At 42.3% G+C, this 20,623-nt stretch overlaps 1 protein-coding gene across 7 annotated transcripts in view; it reads left to right on the forward strand.

Moving 5' to 3' along the window:
• GRB10 (growth factor receptor bound protein 10) overlaps nucleotides 1-20,623 on the forward strand; it is a 152,030-nt gene that overhangs the window by 14,367 nt on the left and 117,040 nt on the right. Inside the window, exon 1 of one of the 7 annotated variants that reach the window (XM_054814975.1) lies at nucleotides 11,157-11,178. The exons of 5 other annotated variants lie outside the window; for them this stretch is intronic. The gene's annotated coding sequence lies outside the window, so the exon portion shown is untranslated. Of the gene's footprint in view, nucleotides 1-11,156; nucleotides 11,179-13,666; nucleotides 13,712-20,623 lie in introns of those variants that run through there. One more of the 7 variants, XM_054814974.1, reaches the window with a different exon arrangement.

Here is a 20,623-nt window from a genome sequence, read left to right on the forward strand (position 1 = left end):
ATGGTGAGAGCCTAGAAGAGAGAAGGCACAAAGAAGGGCAATACTGACACAACTCTCAACTTTTTCATTGACTAGATTTCCCACCCCCCTCCATGCACCCAGTTCTTAGCAGTGTGTGAGGAGAAGGAATCAAATTGATTTCCATAGTCATGTAGGTATTTCTGGTGTGGTGGAGACAGAAGGCAAAGCAGGATTCTCCTCCTCCCCCCCAAGTGAAGGTGATGTGATGGGTTTGAGAGAGTCTTAGGTCACAGCATGGTTAAATCATGGCTCTGAAAATGATTGATACGATCTTTCTTGGAGCCGCAGTCGGGCATCTGTATGGGGAAAGCTCACTGTTTCTGGGGGTTGTGCTTTGCCCGCGTGATGGCTGTATTGCTCTGCGTTCACTTCCACGTCCCAGCTCATGGAAATTAAATTCTCCGGGATAATGATTGCCTCTTCAAACATGGAGGAATTGTTAGGAAGAAGGAGAAAAAAATTGGGAGAGAACAGAGTATTTATACCACAATGCATGGTAAACATCCTGCTTGTGATACAGGTAGCTAATTCATGTCTAAAACTTGGCCTGACTTCAGTCCTGGTCTAAACCACAAGTGTCACTTTTGAGTAGATGTTTATTTGCCATGTTCTGTGGTCTGGTGGCCGTTTGGGCAGCCGGGAATTCCAGGGTTTACCACACGGTGAGGTGCCTGAGCAAAAATGCTTCTGCACTGAATGCCAACGGTGGCATGTCTGAATTCCATGAAATGGCAATGCCTCCCCAACTGTCTTGACTTAAAATGTCTACACTTACTGGGTTTTTTACTACTTCTTTTTTTTTTTTTTTTTAGTTCCCACCCCTGCCCCCCCAGCTCTGTCACTCTTTAGGAGTGACTAGTGCTTTGCCTTTGTGGACTGTCAGCCTCGTGCTCCAAGACCTCAGTATCTGCGGTTGTAAAGATGCAGAGGGGGGAGTGGGCAGTCGTTCCTGATAGCGAGGGAAGGGCACTAGTGCTAATCCCCTAAATCCACAGCGGGTCACTCCCATGCATAGGAACCTGATCTTAAGTCTCGGATCCTCATTGCTGTTGCTGTGATATTTACATATAATGCCTATTTCTTAAAACAAGAAGAGGTTAGATCTAGTCAGATTTAAGGAAAACTGCACAAACTAGCCTTAAAATATTTCTCCCTGAATCAGCATCTTACTCTGGGATACTCAAGAAAAGATGGCAAATCACTGTCTTTTTGACACTGTATGATACAAAGCAAATGTAATTCCAAAGCCACTCTTAAGCCTCTGTGGCATGCTTAAATATCCTCCAGTTGCATGGTTAAAGACTAAAATAAATCTTGTATCCAGGACTAGTGGATTTGGGAGATTTGTGAAATGCACGTCCTCAGCTGCTTCCATTGATGCCAGTGGCGGAGACCAAATTGTGGTGTGTGGGAAGGGAACTGGGAGAGAAAACTGGCTGAATAAGATGATATCGCTTGCAGTTATTTCTAATCGGAGTTTGTTTCCCGTGAATACTCCCAGAGGTTTTACATAGTGAGAACAAATGCAAACACAGTTTGGAATATGCTGGTGAATACAGCTCAATGCTCACAATTCATGAGCTAAAAAAAAAAATAAAAATTGAAGGGATTGAGGTTTTGGGTTTTTCTCCCCAAACCTCCAGAGGCACTTGCTACTGAGTAAGTGTTAATGCCAAGCTGCAGAATGATAGAGTTCCACCTTGCAGTACTGGCTTCCGTTAATTGTGCTGGGGTAACCATGTGTAGTTGATGCTCTTCTGGAAGAAGAAATTTCTCCAGTCTTGGTACCCTTCAAAAACTTGACAGCCAGTGAAACCTTAAGATTTTGATCTGCAGCTCATAGATTGTGGCTAAGTGTATAAAAAATATTCAAGTCATTAGAGTCAAAGTGGTATTTCTGCTGTTTGTCCTCCGGAGCGAGACTCGAGAGCAAAATTCCCAGCGCTGCTCTCCACAGGGTGTTGGCCACGTGCCTCTGTTGTCAGGTTCTGGTTTGTTTGTAGCGTTAGGACATAGTTGGATCCTTGTATCAACAGAGGCAAGTACATGGGTTAAACTTTTTTTAAAAAGATATTTTAACACTTAAGGTTTGCAGTGGGTTGGTTTTTTGTGAGTGTTTTTTTTTGTGGGGGTGTTTTCTTTTTTCTTTCAAGACATTTTGGCTCTGAAGGTTACGGCTGGCATGCAGCTCATTGGTATTCTCATTTTGGGTAATGTCCTTAGAGAGAGGAGACAATGCATCCGTGTTAAGCATATTTTTCTTATGGCACAGTCTTAGATCTGGAGAGGAGACTTTAGAGAGGTCAACTAGTCAATGAAGAGCCGGAGTATAGTTGCAACACCTGCTTTTTGGCGGCAGTTTGGTGACCGTCATGGGGAAACTCTGCGTACTCCCCAGACAGTCTGTCTCTTGACTCATTGGTTTTTTTTCCTTTTAGAAATTTTGACTTGGTGTTTTTCTTTCCTCTTTCCCCAGTGCCTTCACACCACACCCTCCCTGCCATTCCATCCAGTAATGTTTTCTTAATTCTTCTTTGTTGCTTTTTAAACTTTTTTGTTTCTCCTTTGGAAAGTTGTGGGCATGGAGAACAGACACTTCCCTCTTTCTTTGCAGCAGGCTTTCATATATTTGAAAGATACCATGACCCTTACTTTCTCTTCTTTTGGCTGAGCTTAAGTTCATTCTGTTTTTTCTTTTTTCCTCCCAGATGTCATGTTTTTCTAATTCTGTGATGTTCCTATTGCTTTTGCATGGATTCTTTCCAGTTGATCTTTTCTGAAATTTGCTGAAGACTGGATACAGCGTCATGCTGGAAGCTTTATCAGCCACGAGTAGAACAGAACTGTTGCTTCACGATTCTCACATATGTTCCTCTATACGTTCCTGTGTGGTATTTGCGGCTTTCTCAACAAATAATTTTCTAGTTTCTAAAACTTGCTTTGAATTCAGTCTTCCAGCAAGCTGGCAGCTTTAAGTTAGCAGCTTCCCCAAGTTTAGTGAGTGCCATTTTCTCCTTCATTATCTAGATCATTAGTATTAGAATAGTGTGGGACCAGGGTAGATCTCTGCAGAGGTTATTCAGCATGTCAGGCTGTTTTGTGAGTTTCCCTTTTTTTCGACGCTGAGCAAATGATAAGTCAGTGCAGTTATCCAGTCACTTTCAAATCTGCCATAAGGTGACTGCATTGATAACTATGACAACGTTCTCTTAACTTTTCATGAGAATGCAGTTTGAATCTTTTGCATGTTTTTGCTAATGTCAAGATGCAGTGTCTGCTCCTTCTATATTCCTAAAATATATTATTCTGTCATAGTAGGATGTGAATTGGTTTGACCTGGCTTATCCATGGACAAACAGTTTTTGTTGAGTTCAATCTCTTATTTTCTTCTTGGTGCTAGCAGATAGGTTTAATTGCAATCCACGTGCAAATAAGCAACAACTATCATTCTTCAGGTTTTTCTTTCCACTCCTTTCCCCTCCCACTTTCTTAGGATATCACTTTTTGCCATTCTCCAGCCTCTGTTACCTTGTCAGTCTTCTATGAACTCTCAAAAATAACTGCTAATGGTTTGAAGTTCTAAGAAAAAACCAAACTGTTCAACATGTTCATGACAACCAGCTAATTTGAGAGAAAGTTGATTCCTTTAAGTAGTGTCTGATCTGTGATTTTATATTTTTTTTTTCATTTTTTTTTTCTCCTCTGTCCTGTCATCAGTAGTATTAGGGGGTTTTTTGTTTGGTCTTGTTACCTGTAGCTTTCTTGAGAAAGTGATGAGTGGACCGACCTTTCCCTTAATCATTATTGTATCACTGTGGAATTATAGAATGAGTTTTTGATGTCTCTTGCTTCACCTTCACTTATTTTGGTATTGCAATAATTGTCTTCAGGCTATTGCTCTCTTAGTGAAGTGCAGATGAATGGACTTTGCTTGACCTCTTTAGCTAGCAAGGGAGATGAACTAGCTTGGTTGCTTTTGGTCATGTATGGGCATCAGCAAAACTTAAACATCTTGGGTCTGAGGATTAGCTGGAAGCCAATTAAAAACTGGACATGAGAGAGAATAGTCAGTGGCAGAAAGCTCTCTTCAAATACAAAGGGAAGTTCTTTCATCCGGAATCAACCCATTGAAAAGGTTAATGGGCAAATGCCAAAAGGTTGAATCTTCACTTCAGATGGTTTTGTCAGATTTGGGCTTGAGAACATCATTTAGTTGGTGCCCCTGATCAGCTCAGCCATAATTCAGAAGCCATGTAAGGTTTTACATATGGTGCTTCTGCTGCTGTCTGAGACTAGAATAGTTTAAAATAGAAAGTACTGAAATACACTGATGGACCAAAATTGGCTAGATATGATAAACTAGAGGCTTGGTCCTGTGTTACCACCAGATCTAGAAGCATGTTGGATAAGGGGATGTTTACAGAGAGGAGACAGTGAACAATGCTAATGCTGTTCACAAAATAAGAACCCTTCTGAAAAGGAACATACAGTTTCAAGAACAGATGGTCTAGTGGTAAGAGTCTAACAAATTTTTGTTGGCTGTCAGTCGTCTTTCAGGTTAGGATCTTGTCTTGAAAGCTCTTTATTCATAGAGTTGACTTCCTTTCTGCAAAGTACTTGATAAAAGAGCAGAGTAGATCCCTCATGGGAACTTAGTCTTCCTGGTCTAACAGAACGAGCTCACGATGAAAGCGCAAAGTAAGCAGCAGTAAGCTCACGGAGGCAGGTAGACTTTGTTGGAGCAGCCTGCGGCTATTTCAGATTTTGTTCTGCTCTCTATGCTCCAGGATTAGCATGCTGCAGGATGGTTGTCACCCCTTTGATGGAAGGTGGGAAGACTGAGTTGGAAACATGCACGAGTCTTGCTTTGATCATCTCTCATTTCTTCTGCAGAAGCAGCATACTGTTTGTTAGACAGAGCTTACATAATCCTCCTTCTGTGTGTAAACATATTTAACACAGGCCTTTTGTTCCTCGACTAGTTTAAATTTATCCATAGTGTACATGCAGTGTGGAAGGGGACGGAAGAGGGATGGGCTATGGGATGCATTTTGGATTTCTCCTCTCCTCCAGTGCCCCAGAACTTGTACGGACTCATAACAAACAAAATGGAGGTGGAATAATCCCACTCTTATCCTCTATTTGTACCTTAGAGTCCATTTGCTCTTGGCAGGGACTCTTTCTTTAACTAATCAGTGGTATCGCAGCCCTCTGCTATTTCCTTGCTGGGTTGATTCTCCTGTCACACAGTAGCTGGTACAGAGGCTTTAAATGCAGAATTAGCATAAAAGCCTGTGCCATTTTTGGCTGGCTGTTGGGGTTTCAAAGTCTTTAAAGTCACCCACTAAAGACAACGCAGAAGAACAAAAGTCAGCCTGGATATGTGGCGTGTGTGCTCTTGTTTAATATCGGAATTCCTGGTATGGCCAGGGACGCATGCCAGCTTTGGCAGTACAGGGCACAGTTCAGATACTTAAGTACTATACTAAAAATAACAGGACTATTTTAGACGGGGACCCAATTAGGGAGAGAATAACTTCTTGCTCTGCAATCAGTAATCTGAAGTAGCAGGCAGGCTGCAATGTGCAAGTAAACTCGGCTGTTTTGCTTGCAGAGTTGCCAGTTTTGACGCTGCTTCCTCACTGTGTTCCTTAGACACTTTTCCAGAGGTTTTAAAAAAAAAAAAAAAAATCTTCCTCTTAAGGCAGACTTTGTGTACTTTAGTTCAGATTTTGATATTGCAATGTTTAATAGCATTACAGCTTCTAATCTTTCAGGGCTGGCGTGGGAGATTCCTAGAAGGCAGGGAGCGGTAGGCAAGAATTGCCACGCGATGCCCTCCGCGTTGCAGTGAGCAAACTTCACCCTGCCCCGCAGAAGCGCAGCGAGGGTGAATCTGGGCAGCCAAGGAGCGGAGGGGCTGGTTTGAAAATGGTCACTTTTCCCCTGGTTTGGATGCTGGGGAAGGAGGAGAAGGCAGTACAGTTCCTGAAATGTGCTGCTGCTGCTTGCTTTCCTATGTCGAGAAGTACAGTGACAATAACTTGCATGTTTAAGCATCTGAAACAAAGCATTACTTTACACTTCAGTAGTTTCTCTCTGATGGTTTTATTTTTGGTGATGCTGCTTGCTGCCACCTTTTATTAGATCATTTGGATGTCAGTGTAGTGAGTTAGAGCAATCTGAATTTCTCTGTGCACAGGGCATGTGAGGTGGTGGGGAAGGAACGAGTGTGCTCCAGCGCCTGAATCCTCTGGTCTCGGAGGGCTTTCAAGTGATCAGCTGCATTTGGTCCCGATTCTCTGCTGCTCATCAGGATGGGGTTGTGGATGAGGGAACGCTCATGAAGCCTTAAGCAAATGCTGCATTGGATAGGTTTGTGCCTATTGGATGCTTGAGATGAAAGCTAAATACACCTAAAACTTCTATTTTTGTAGACTTCTTTCTAGCATGCTATTTTGAGAACATGAAAAAGCCAGAATCTTTTTGGTGTTGTGACTCTTATGCTATTTTGAAAGTAGCTTTTCGTTTTATTCAAAATAAGCAGCTGATAAGAGGCGTTCAAGGCCTTGCTCAGTTGCGGTCTCTTAACAGCTTTCAGTATGGTGTTGGGCTTATGTTGTGATTTTGGGAGGACTTAATCAGATTTGTGCAGGAAACTTCATGTTCTTTAAAGTCTTAGATTTTGATTTGTTCTTGTCCTGGCCTGAAATGCAAAGGAAGAGACTGCTTAAATGCCCATTGTAGAAATGACACCTTTCATCTTCGGTGCTGAAATGTATTGCATCCTGGACGTAGTAAATTCCCATGGAAATAGTGGGAGAGGCACTCTGGCAAAGTGGTTGATGTTTTGTGTTGTAGAAAGCCAGCATTTAGGCACGTGCTTGTCAACTCACAAGCGACATGTATTCTACCTTCTGCACACCGCAGCAGTCTGTGGGACTTGCTGTTAAAAGTAAATGTTACATGGAGGATGCCTAGCAACTGTAGTTTTGAGGTCTGTGCCACATTGTTAGAGGTGCAAATCTGTTAAATTGGTACAGTGTTTTCTGGAGGATGCAGCGTGGTGGTGCTGAGGCTGAGCTTCTGGACCTCTGTGATGTGACTGTCCCGCCAGCTCTCCTTCACCATCCCCGTTAGGTTAACGTCTAGCGCCCGCAATCCACAGCCAGGAATGTTAATTTTTTAAAAAAGTAATTAATGATGTTAATTTGAATTGTGAACTTAATTAATGGGAAAGGGCTATGCTAATGAGCCTAGCTGAGGGCAAGTAGCTCTCTGTCCTGCTGTCTCTGGCGGGGGACGTGACCTGGAGCAGAGGGACTTGGGGCTGGCAGCTGGGCACAGCGATGTCTTGAATGCAGAGCTGGTGGCTCGGAAACCTGCCTTCTGCCGGAACCTGGGCCTGCTGGGTCACCTCAAAATCCTTTCCATCTGTTTCTCTGTTTGAAAATGGAGTTGGTAGAGGGCTCCTTTGTGGAGAAAGGACAATAATCTGCCTAAGAGTGAGCACTGTTCTGACTGTTCCTCTTGATGAGTGTAGACATACCAGATCAGACCTTGGGTTAATCAAGGACAGTTTTGTGTGTGTCTCTGCTGTCAGTAGCAGTTGCTTAGGTAGAAGGTTTGCAAAGAGCTTCCCTCTGCTTTTAGTCCCTTCTGCTTCATGGTGAGCTGCACTGCAGTTCTCTGGGCTGTGCATCTCCATTGCTATGGCCGCTATTCCTTGATGAGCTTTCTCTAGTGCTTAGGCTAAATTATGATTTTAACACATCAATGGGTCTGGTGACCCCCATGGAAATGATTTTCATGTTTCCGATCTACTTCAGATCTCTTGCCTGTCCCTTTCTTTTGAGAGCACTTAGTCATTCTCTGGGCACTTTATGCGTGTTCTCCATAACTGACTAGATGCCTGTCCTCTTCTTCCTCAGGTGTCTCTCTTCTCTGTGCTGAAAGATCCAGGGCTGCTAGTTTCTGCTTTAGGAATTTTTCTTCTCTGCACTCTAGTTCTTCTGTTTTACCCTTTTAATACTGTAACAGCCCAGAGTTTTCAAGAAGCGGGTGTTACCTGAGTTTAATGACTTGTCATGATTCTGCTTTGCTTGTATCAGTTCCTTAATTGCTAATACTGTATTTCCTTGTGAGGTATCATCTGCCTTTTTTTTTTTTTTTTTTCCTACGATGATACTTTCAAGCAAGACTTCAGACTCCTGGCACTTACTTCAGCAGTAGACACAGGCAGGGTTATTTTTCTTGCATGTTGGCTTGAGTTTGTGGAAATTAAATCAGTGTTGCCCTTTTGGTTGCCCATTTGCTCGGGATCATGAGATCGTTCCACTGAGCTCTGCATGAAGCTTCAGCTCCGATGACTGAACACATCATACTGCCAGCAAATTTTGTGCCACCTCACTGTTTGACTCTTTTCAGAGAGGTCACGGGTATATTGAAAAGAATGGCCACTACAGTCGTTCTTGAAACCCCTTATATGGGGAAAAAACCCACTCTTGTGTCTTCCTAACTTTAACACCCAGTTGAAGGATAAGAATTAAAGGGTGAACCGCTCCTGTAGACCACAGCAGCTCAGGTCCTTTTAAGAGTCCCTAGTTAGGGGTAATGTCCAAATGTATCTTTGTCCATACAGTATCATAAACCTTGGGTAGGTTTGAGTCATAACTTCTGCAAAACCTGTGCTGACTCTTCCTCATGCCATCTTATTTATTATCCATGTCCATGTTACCTAGTTCTAACTAGTTCTTTCAGTAAAGAAGTCACTTCCTGATTTTTCAGTTCCCTGAATTTACCTTGGACTTGCTTCTGAAAACTGATCTGACGTACCATTTTTTCATGCTATGTCCAAATCCATTGAGGTGTGACAGGGTATATATGGCAATTAACAGCTTGGCAGTTTGCTGTTTTCCTTCAGAAATCTTGGCTGAATTCTTTCCATTCTAGCAACTTATTACAGTATTTTTATGCTGCTCTTAAAGTGTCGTCTGTCAGCAGTTGCTTAGTGTGTGTGTATATATATGTGTAAATATGGTGCCCGGTGAACTTTTGGAGGTTGACATTGTTTGGGGTTTTTTATGAACAAACATAACATCTCTTAAGGACCATTTTTGTTTTAGTTCCTCACTTTTCTTTCTGTCAAGAAACTTTGAAGGTGTTTGCAGCTAAGGTTGAGTTTTGGGGTAACAGAGAGGAAGGACTTGATTTACTGTATTTTGCATTAGAACCGATGGCAGTCTGGTCTTTGGGTTCAACCTTATGTCCAGGTTCACTCTGGGCATTTGTTTGGAGGTAACTGTAAACATGAAACTGATCTTCACTATCTTGACTTCTGAGGCTTTTGCCTTAGGTTATAGGGAGTGCCTGTTGCAGCATCAGTACATCCTGTGTTTCATTTCTGAACTTCAGTGTCCCTCCTCTGCGTTGCCTGTTCTCAAGTTACTGGGACACCACGTTAACGTCTTCCAGTACACTTGGCAGAACAAAGTCAGAGGAATGTACTTCTTGGTTAGAAAACTTAGTCTCTGAGTTCTGCAGCAAAAGAATGAATACAAAATTTCCATGCCTGAGCAAGAAGTCTCAGGCAAGCTTCCCACTAACAGAGGAAAAGACCTGGGAAGCTCTTGTGTATCTTTTGCAATGTTCCTAGAACATCATGAAATGCTGCTTTCTTGTCCAGTCTGAGAACTTGTTTATGAAACCTAATATTGCCCCGTGAAACTCAACACTTCACTTCTTAATACTTCAGCCTGAGTGATGCTCAATGAGGTGGACAGGGTGCTTTGTGTATCAGCTGTTTCAGGCGTCGTGAAGTCTAAATACGGCGTTTCCTGAGCTGGCACTTGGAAGCTTCACCCGCTCCTGGGGAGGGGAAAGAAATCTTGGTGTCACAGCGCAGTCCTGTAGCAGATGTGTCCTCCAAAAAAATAAATAAAACAGCTGAGTCATTCGTTCGTTCCTTTTCTTCCATGCTGCCAGCCAATCCCAATACCCATGCATTTCACACAAGGAGGGAGAAGGCAGACAGCGCTGTCTTTTATTACTCATACCCCGCAGGACACTATCTTCCTCACAAAATACGGGTGGCGTCTGTCTGTCTCCACTTCATGGGAGAGATTAACAACAATTAAGGTCAACAATTAAGGTTGTGAAAACCTTCGAATAACTGCAACATCTGCTTTTATACTAGAATAAATAAAATAAAGCTGGAGCTCTAATTGCCAACAGAGTACTTGCTCATATCTGTTTTGTAATTGCAGGCTTGTGAAATTCATACTGTTAACCGGTCTCTTACCGACCAATGTGAATGACCAGCGGTCGGCGCAAGTAGTGGTTTGGCCAAGAGCTACGTGCTGAAACGGAGGTTGCAGCATGAGAAGTGGGAATCCTGTGTAAAATTTGGGATGCTGGGAACCTTGCTGTGGCAGTGGTGGTCTGGTGACTCCCGAGGCGGCTGTGGGATGTTTTCAGCCTCTCACTTCAGGCATGGCAGCTGACCCCCTGAACTTCCCAGTCCGTTTCAAGGTCAAATAACACCAGTTTTCCTAAATTGCCATTGGCTGTGAGTGGTTTTACTCTTGCTTTGAGACAGAATCGGGTTGTTAGGGTTAATTTACTGTGTCTCCACTGACTGTTGTGTTTTCCCATAAGCTCCTTAAATTTGATGGTAAGAGTGCGCCCAAGTGTGTTCCAAGATGGGCAGTTCTGGAAGCCAGGCGTTGAGGCAGCACTGGAAATAACAGACTCATAATGCGTGTGAACCTCTTGCTAATATTTCAGGAAAAATTTATGAATTAAAGAGAATGTCCTGAACTTCACTTTAGGAGTGTTCATTCAGGTGAAGCCATTTTGGTATAAAGGAATATCCTTCTATGAATGATACTTCACTTGGAAGACCTACAATGATCATAGAGTCCCACTGCCTGACTGATTCAGGGCTGGCCAAAGGTTAAAGCATGTTACTCAGGGTACTCTCCAAATGCCTCTTAAACCCTGACAGGCCTGGGGCATGGACCACCTCTCTAGGAAGCCCGTTCCAGTGTTTGACCACCTCTCAGTAAAGAAACGTTTCATAATATCTAGTCTGAACCTCCCCGACGCAGCTTTGAACCATGCCCACACATCTTGTCACTGGATACCAGGAGGTTTCCAGTAAGTAGGAATCACGTATTTACTTCCTTTTATCTGACCATACAGGGCAATTTCTTAACTTTGCTGATCGTTTGCAGTGCAGATGTGGTATACCTTCCATCCAGAGAATGAAAACTTCAGTGCTGCTCAAGTGCTGAGGGCTGGACCCTAGTCCTTCTTGGCACACATGGTCTCTAGAGGGAAAACAGTTTGTGTTCTGACTTAGTGCAAAACTGGAGTGATTCTGCTCTTTACAGGGCTGCTTGCCTTTTTTTTTTTTTTTTGGGTGTTTCAAAACACATCTCACGAGGCATTAAACCTTAAAAGGCTTAACCTGCTAGACAGATCTGTACCAAAAGACTGTTGGGGATCTGTCATCAAAGTCTGGTAAAAAAACAGACATGCCTTTCTGTCTCTCAGACCATGAAAGAAATTCAGGTGTATTGTTCCTTGGTTTGCTCAATATTTCTCTTTCCTCGTCTATTGGTAGTAGTCTTCTACTACACTGTGTTTCTTTAGCTGCAAGATCTTTTCTGGCCACTGCTGCTACTTGCAGTCATGGGAAAAATTATATCCATGTTATTCCTGCCGCTTGCTTCACCGTTCTGAGTAGTTCCACTGAGACTGACCAGGGTGCTGCATTGGGCAATGTGCTGTTGCGCTTCAGCAGGAGCAGAGTATGAGGGTATGTCTGTAGTTTAGGAGGCAACGCTGGGAAGGTCTACAAGTGGGACCGTCTGTGGGAACCTCAGCTATCCTCCCCTGCTGTGGAGGAGGCTACTTCCCGGTGAAGTAGCCTTCTCAAAACTGGTTCTTGACAGGCATCCAGCTTCAATGAACTTCTGCTTCTGTCCTGTGATCTGGAGGGAAGCTTTTTTTTGTTTTGTATAATGAAGAGGTTCTCATTTAGTTAAATGAGACAGTCCTTGTGAAATTTTTGCTGCTTATTTTATTTAGGCTATTAACTTATATGAGTTACTGGACTAGAAAAGATGTGTAGGCAAAGATGTTGCAGAAAATAAACATGTAATGGCTTCCAAGCCATAGTATAATTTACCTAAGACCAACAATGCTATAAAGAGGAAAGAGTATGAGACATTGGTGGCAAATTCTGTGGTACTGCTGCGTATTTGAAGTGTTTGTGTGGGGATATTGCAAGCTAAGGATGTCTCTGAGATCTGTAGGCATCAGAGCCTTAGGTGAAGGAAGTACTCGCCCTCTTCCAATGACAGAAAGTGGCATGAAAGCCTGTGCTAAGTATTTGTCTATAGCAGGCAGTCGCATGAAGCCATGTCTTCATGCAGAACTGGGTTTTAATAAAGTAGTACTGCTAATTAGCGAGGCTGAAATGAAAATTGAGACTTTTCTGATGCATCTGTCAAATTGATTGTATTAATGATGAATGAATGCTTTTATAGATCAAAATACAAAGGAACAAAAAAGAAACTCTCTTGAATTATTATTTCATCAATTAAGAGTAGCAATTGGAAATCTCAAATTTCTGATATTCAGTGAGGCTTTTGCAAGAGAGCTTATCTGCTGCTACTTTGATAAATCTTTTGTTTTACTACACTGCAGTGTATTTTGGGAGGGGGGAGAGACTTTTTGAAGAGCAAAGCATGAACAGAATCTCTGCCTCAAACAGCAAAGGAAATTCAGGAAAGAGAACTGAGCTAGATTTTTTTTTTTTTTTTTTGTGAGGTGGAGCAGTCACAACACTGAATTCTGCCATGTCAGCTGAAGGAATTATCGTTTGCATTTTGTACTGCTGCTAAAGCAGCTCTTCATCTACTTACTGAGTTCACGTACACATAAATGCGTGTGTGTAATGTATGTATATGTACACACACACACAGAGTGAAATTAAGCCCTAGAAGTTGCTGGGAGAAGCTGAAGCTTTGTCAGTATTGAGGTCTGCAGAACGGAGACTAAGAGTCGGGATGCGGTGGAACTGGTCTGGCATGACTGTCAGTCTTTCTCAGGGACACTGAGAGTGTGAATTTACAGTGCTGTATGCTGGGGAGAGATTTTTCCGGCTGGTTTTGAGTGTCTAGATGGTGGATGCCCACATCTGAGCCACTCTTCTAAATTCCCTTTGTAGTCAATGGGGAGAACCAGGCACTGCAGTGGTGTGCTTCTCTGAATTGTGTAGGTTGGAAGGGACCTCTTGAGATCATCTAGTCCAAACCCTGGCTTCCTCTGACCTCTTCTAAGTAGCTACCTTGGAATGAGATGAACTGCATGTAAAGAGTGCCTGTTTTTCTTCTCTGATGTGACAGTGCAGGGCGTACATTTCCCCTGTGCCACATACCACATCGGGTATGTGACTTTCTTCATCTCCTATAATAGAATTGTGGTCAGCTCTGGACATAGCCTGGATGTTGATTTGTTTCTGTAGGCAATGTACTGCAGGACTATAAAATGATGTTGTGTATGGGGACACTTCTGTGCTGTCTTCTTCCTCCTTTCTACTGCTGCCAGTAACAGCTGGACAACCTTGGGAGTGGGAGAATGCAGATGGGACCCGTGTGCACGTTCCAGCCTTGGAGTACAGGTGTTTTGTGGGTTAAAATCCATCGGTATGTAGGGTGAGAAATTATGGAAGGCACTTCAGCTACATCTGGAGCTTACAGCCTTTGAGGACAAATGTTCCCCTTCAACGGCTCCGCAGTCTGAAGGTTAACTGAGGATGTTTCTCGTTTAACGCATATCTAGTTAACCTTCAGTGCTGGTGACGTTCACTGTTTCGTGCCTCTGTTAAATAGTCTTATAAGACCTGAAACAGCAGGTTTCCTTTATGGCACCCTGAAAGAACAGGGAAGTAGCTCTTAATGTAGGTGGCTTGGCAGAATATTCTAGTCAAGTATTTGGCCTGCTACCCAGCCTTCGATATGTAATCTTTGGGTGCTGCCAAAATACCATTCTAATTAAGTTGACATAGTTTATGAAGCCTGGGTGGTATTACTTCAGTTTTCTTTCCTGTGCTTTCCAGCACTGTGTTTTGAAAGAGTTGATGGAAGCTGTGACACTTGCAACCTCACCAGAGTCTTCATTAAGCTGGGATTTTGGTCACCTTCTGACCTTCAGGATCAAAGGGAGGAATATTCTCTTTCTTCCTCTCTCTGCAGGTGCAAGTTAATAGCAATAAATAAATGTACACTAATGCACATGGAACATGTGATCAGCTGGCCAGGCTTCAGCTTTCTGTTGAACATTAACACATTAACCCTTCTACAAAATATTAACCTATTCTGTAAGTTTATTTTCTGTTTTGTTTACACTTAGTTGGAAAAGCTATGCCCTGTTTGTCCCAGGGTGGTGTATTTGCAAGTAGGTCAACATACTTGCTTTTGAGATGTCAGCTTGAAACTGTTTTTCGAAGGCTGAAAAGCATGAGGGATTAAGACAGACTTTTGCATTTCCTATCTCTATTTATTTATTTATTAGAAATTCCCAGTCTGTATTGAAGAATAGAGCACCAGTAACATTCTAGTTGTGTCCTGACAGTCAGTTAGGCACTGCTGCAGCACTGATTGATTGCCTGCTGCTGACTGTAAGCCACCCGTGGATTTGGAGCTTGCGTGTTGCATAATACCAGCAAATGCATCTGAGATTACAAAATGGTCTCTTTGCTCTAAGAAGAGGTTGTTGCGATTTGTTAGTAAGGCAGTGCTAAAATACACGAGGTATCTATGACATCGGTACCTTAAAACTGCAAGTAGTTTTTTGAGTGTATTCTGTCACTGCTGGTGCTTCGTTGCACAGGAGTGAATGAGTGCAGCCTCCAAATTGTGTACTTCAGGCTGGACTGGCACAATTTGTATGTTCCAGTCAATCAAGGGTGTATGTATTGTTTCTTTGGGTTATCCTTTGTGTTTCTGTACTATATCCCTGTTGAATAGATGAGATTTTCTGTTTGTCTCGAGAGCAACACAGTGTTTGTTGGAGTTGCCTCCTTGTACTCTTTGCAAGTAGAAGCAGAGTTGACTGTCATCTGCTTGCTTGGGGTTGATGTAGTCCAGGGCTCACTTACATGGTTGAGTTACTCATGGCTTTAATGAGTTATCACTTACCAGCTATACTGTGGTAACTCCTACCCAGCTGCGTGTGAGACGTAAAATGGGTTTGCTTGTTTATTTTTACTGCTTACTACTATTATTTACTCCTTTGCTGCATTTCAGCTGATTTGTGGTGTCTTTGAACAGTTGAATTCTTTAGAATAAACCGAATTTGGGAATACATCACCACAAAATTCTTTGAAGGGTGAATTAACGTACTGTTGATACTGGGGAATGTGTCTCTACTCACAGCGTGTAATTTTGTAAGAGGCTAAGCAGAAAGGCTTTCTTTTGAATGTTCTAACCGTGCGAACAAGAGGCATATTGAGAATAACCTGTGCACTTAAGTATACCTCTTATGGTATCTCAAAAAGATAACCATCTTAGCGAGTAGCCTGCTGTTTGAATTGAAATGTCTAAACTTGCCTTCCAGCTTCAACCATTAATATGGTATTAGACAATATAAACTAGTGCTTATTCACTAACATAAATTATAGATAACTGTAAAAGCCTCTGTCAATTGATTTGCTTTAAAAACATGAACCTTGCTGTCCAAATAAAAGCTTTTGATAATCCTAGTTAATAACTCTTCAAAAAAAAGTCTTGTACTGAGAGAACAGCAAGTGACACATGTACACTTACTGTGTTAACTCTCAGTATTAAACCCTGTAAATCATCAAAATGAAAAACCTGTCTAACATCCTTGCTCCACAATGATGTGTTTTGTTCTTTTTTTTTTTTTAAATCCAGGAAAAGTATTTTAATCTACCTGGAAACTTTGAAGGGCAGGAGGGGCCTGTGGATGGTATCGATAGATATCTGCCTATAGCTTTCTGTGTGTGAGTGTGGCTTTTAGTTTTGAGGTCAGCCTTATAGTCAGTTCTGTAGCCAGAACTGTGTTACAAAAACTAGCAGCTTCGATGAGAAGCTTTAGCGAGCCCCCTGCATAGATCTTATTGAGAAGGAAACTTCCTTGTAAAAAGCATCCAAGCAAAGAAAAACAGGTTGTGAATAACTGTAATGATTGATGAATGGATCGTTTGGATGAAACAAAACGCTTGAAAAACTGATCAGTGAGTCATGTGATAAAAGGATTGCCTTTTGTTCTTTGTTTCTTTTTTTTATACATATCTTTGCCTTTTGCATCAGTCAGAAGAGGAGGAAAGGCTTCTGCATGCTCTGAAAGATTCTCCTCCAAACTGGAGTGTTGCAGAGAAATAAATGAGGGCACAGAAGCTGGGAACAGGGTATAGGTGCTGTAGATTGCTACTCTATGAATTTGAGAGTCCCTCTGTCACACCTGTGTGTATATGTTTCAACTATTTGCTCTCCTAACTTTTGTTGTCAGGGGGCTATAAAAGTTACAGCTGTGGGGAGCATTCCCCCCCCCCCCCCCTTTGTCACCTTAGTAAAGGGAAGTTGAGTGAGTCAAGTAAATCTTGCCAGTGTAATGCTTAAAGATAGGCGTGTAGGTTAAGCTGTGTTTTCAACCAGAATCTGTAACGATCTGACTCTCTTCAGCAAAAGCGCATTGTACAGAGGCTGATGAACTTGCTCTGTTCGTATAGGAGTTAGTAGAAAAAATGTCTTCTGGGTTGGGGGTCTAGAGCCACTGGCTTTCAAATCCCCCACCCTTGTGCAGGAGGAAGGACCGTTCACACCAGTGGCAGGTTGAAAGCATGAAGGGTTATTGGTGTGTCAGATGCAAAAAAGCAATGTTTTGCTAAGTATGCAACAAAAGCAGACTTTAGTTAAGTTGGTACCATAAGGGGAAAGTAAGTGCCTTCTATAAAATGCAACTTTATATTTTGTTTGGAGACTTACCCAAATGTTTATCTTCTGTGAGATGCCTGGAAGGCAGTAATTCTCATGGACGTGCAGTAGGAAAGGTTTGCCAGCTCCTAATGGCAGTAAACAAAGAAAATGAAAGTTCACAGGTTGCCTCAGCCAATGTAATAGTTTGCTGCCACTGGAAAGGGGGGATCCTGTTCCCTTCCCCTCTTGCTCGCACTCTCCTGCCAGTCGTGCCAGCTGAGCTGCTTGTCAGATCTAAGTTTATTGCACTTGCTTCCTTAGCAGAAAACTAACCCAGCAAAACAAATGAGTTAATTAACACAAGCCGAACTCGTTAAGGACCATAGATGGCACAAAATGGGGAGAAGGACGGAGTGGCGTGAAGTTGCTGGGAGGAAGTGAAGGAAGAAAGCAGAGCAAGGGCTGATGAAGAGAGGGGGATGTCTGTCCTGTTCTTGGCAGTAACGAGCTATTAAATCATCTTAACTGTTGTATAACTTCACTCTAAGTCTTCAGGTTGGATAATAAAAGCCTAAAATAACAGAAGGAAATAATTACTTAGACTGCTTCCCAAAATTACAAAACTGTGGATTCTGTGTTACGAGAAATGAGACTAGATTGTGGAGGGGAAAAAAAAAAAGGCAAGAAAATGACAACACAGAGGATTTTTTTTTTTTTTTTTTTTTTGGTTCTCTGGAAGTGAAGAATGTAGTGAGGAAATGTATATACAGAATTAGAGACCACTAGCCCTGGCATGTTCAGCTGAAGTTGTCCTTGGACTGCCTCACTATGCATCTCTTGTCCCAGTCATGCATCTATGGACCTGCCCTACTTCTGCATATGGCTTGCTGATGGGATCGTTTACTACGTAGTTCTCTATTTCAGTTTCTATCTAATTAACATTTCGTTTAGACTCGAGTACAGTCTGTTTGGTTGTCAGAGTTCCTGCTTCAAAGCTATAGATTTAGCTATTAAGAGGCAGAAGAGGATTTTCAGTGATCAAGGGAGATAGGAAAACTGCAGAGTTTCATAAATATTTCCAAAGCTCATTATAGGTTTGGTTTTTATACTGGAATACTTCCTACAGGGACAAAGGGGAAAATCTTTACTTAAATGGGCTAGGTGCAAAGTAACTATTTTTCTCCCAGGACTTTTTATCCTTGTTGTCAGTGAAGCTGCCCTGTCAGGAGGTGAACATGAATTCACAGGCTATGAGTCTCGAGGAGCCTTTTCAGAATTTTAGGCAGCTTTAGGAAACCAAAAAATGCTGAACTGCATATATTTTATTTAATTTTATTTGGCAAGACTTGAAGTGGGATGGCATCAGCTCTTCTGTGCTTCTTCTGAAGTATGTATCTGTTTTGGCTTTCAAAAGCCTGAATTGCTGTTGCCAAGATTCTTCACTTTCTGGCAAAATTACAATGGCAAATGGCTTCCTTTACAAGGTGTAATATTTAGACTAACAGCTTTGCAATTAAGAATGGCAAAGAGAATTATATTCTCTTTTTTTATAAGACCAGATTTTTTAGTATGGAATCGTGGGAGTGTTTGGACGTAACTGAAGTGCTTTTGATTGATGATTTATATTTTGAACAGTGCTTTTCATTTTAGTGCGCAACACTCACTTGAAATTTTAACTAGAACAATGCTTTGTTTTCAAAGTTGTTCAAAGTATTACTCTAGTTAGGCGGTTGCTCTGTATCATAGACTTGCAAATGCCTTTTGGGTATGTATGTGTAACAAAATGTGCATGCGCATACCAACTCATGCAAGGGACATGGGAAGAAACTGTGGGATATCTGCAAATACTACCTGTTACTAATGATCGTTGACATCCTGATGGCCTACTGATATGTCATTCCGTCTTTTGCAGTTAGAGAGTGATGGCGTTCTGGAGCGTTTGGGGAGCTGTTCTGAAGGCAAAAGAACTTGTCTGGAGGGAAGTTGCCCCAAGTATTAGTTTTCAGCATGGGAAAACTGGAGACTTTGGGTATGGGGAGGGACATCAGAGCTGGGGAGAGAAGCAAGCATGTGTTCAGAGTGAGTAAGATGGGGAAGTGTGCAATAAAAGGTTTGAGACGATGAATCGAGTCCTCTGAGTGCCAAACAGAGCAATGCTGTGTTGTTCCTTGTGCAGGAAGCCACCAGCTTTGGTTTGAAGTCAGAGTCTTTTGGTTGTATTTGTTTGGCAGCCTGCACTAATGAACCTTTGAGTCCTGCTGACCAAGTGATCACCGTGGAGGCGGAAGGCATCCTCAGTCTTGTAAACTCACACAGTCTCTACCTGAAGCCACCACCAAAAGAGGAGAAACTGCTCTAGAAATCCTTATATGTACTGATTGCTAAAGCTGTGATGGAATCTGGTGGCAAACGCACATGCTGCCAAGGGTGCTTTAGGATCTCGTCTCCTTGCTCCAGCCAGTGGCACTTTCTTTCCAGCCCAGGCTGGTCAGGCCAGCTTCTTGTGAGAAGTTGTGCGGGTCTTGTCCTTGCATGGAAAAACCCATCTGGGTCCTGTGTTTTAAATGCAGCTGGGGACACTGTTAGCTGTTAGGTCTTTCAACTACAGAAAATTCACTGGCATGCCTCATGCTTCAGATATCCAAATCTTATTTCCGTTGTCTACTCCTATTGCCATAGTTACTCGTAAGAAAGTATGTGTCCTCATGCCCTGTGTTGGTGTACAGGATTGCTAGATGTATCCATTTAACTACCTTATCTTGAAGCCATGCTTCAGTGAGAGAGAGAGAGAGAGAGAGATGTGTATGTATATATCTGCAGAAAAAAACAAAACACTTTCCTAGATGCTGTGAAGTAGTGGGGAGCCTGGAGCCAGCTGAGCGGACAGTTGAGATCTTGCAGATTGCTCTTTGTGTGGACCAACAAGACAGCGTCTTTTTTTTTTTCCTCTGCCTTTTCAAGATGTTAAATTATAAGTCCAGTAGAATTGACCTAGACAGTTCTGAAGGTGACTTAGAAGAGAATATTGTGTGAACCTGGTTGTTTTAAGACTTTGTTCTAATTTCTTATAAAAATCCAGGTTTGGTCTGCTAAGCCTCACGCTATAGCGTGGAGAGAAATGAAGTGGTAACACTGAAGTAAGAGAGTAAGAGAGATGTAAGAGAGGGAAAGATTTTTAACCTGGTTGTTAAACCTGAGGTCTTGGAGAAAGGTCTTCAGGTAGGTCAAAATTTAAGGCTATATTGAAGGTTTTTTCTCCCCTCTCTCTTCCGTAGTAGTTCAGTTACAGAAAGCAGAACATTACAGAAGAAATAGAATTAAATACTTAGGACTTGAAAGGGAATAGTATTCAACAAAATTGTTAAGTTACCTTTCATAAAAGAGCATAACCTCAGTTTTCAAGAGCTCTGGAGCTAGTCTTGCACCACCGTCAGGTTAAAATATTTTCTTTTTTTTTTTTCCTCCTTCTGTTCCTAACTGATCTGCAAACGATTGCGTTTCAATTTTTTTTTTCCCCCCTCTGGAATTTAAAGACTTTGACAGATGGCACACGTAGAACCTGGAAAACTTCCTGAATTGGCAGAGTGACCATACCCCTGCCATCTTCCTACCGCAGTATCTGTAGGTGCGTGGGCTGCGTGTGCTTCCAGAGT

Source organism: Grus americana, chromosome 2 (assembly GCF_028858705.1).
Source record: "Grus americana isolate bGruAme1 chromosome 2, bGruAme1.mat, whole genome shotgun sequence".
Lineage (NCBI taxonomy): Eukaryota > Metazoa > Chordata > Aves > Gruiformes > Gruidae > Grus > Grus americana.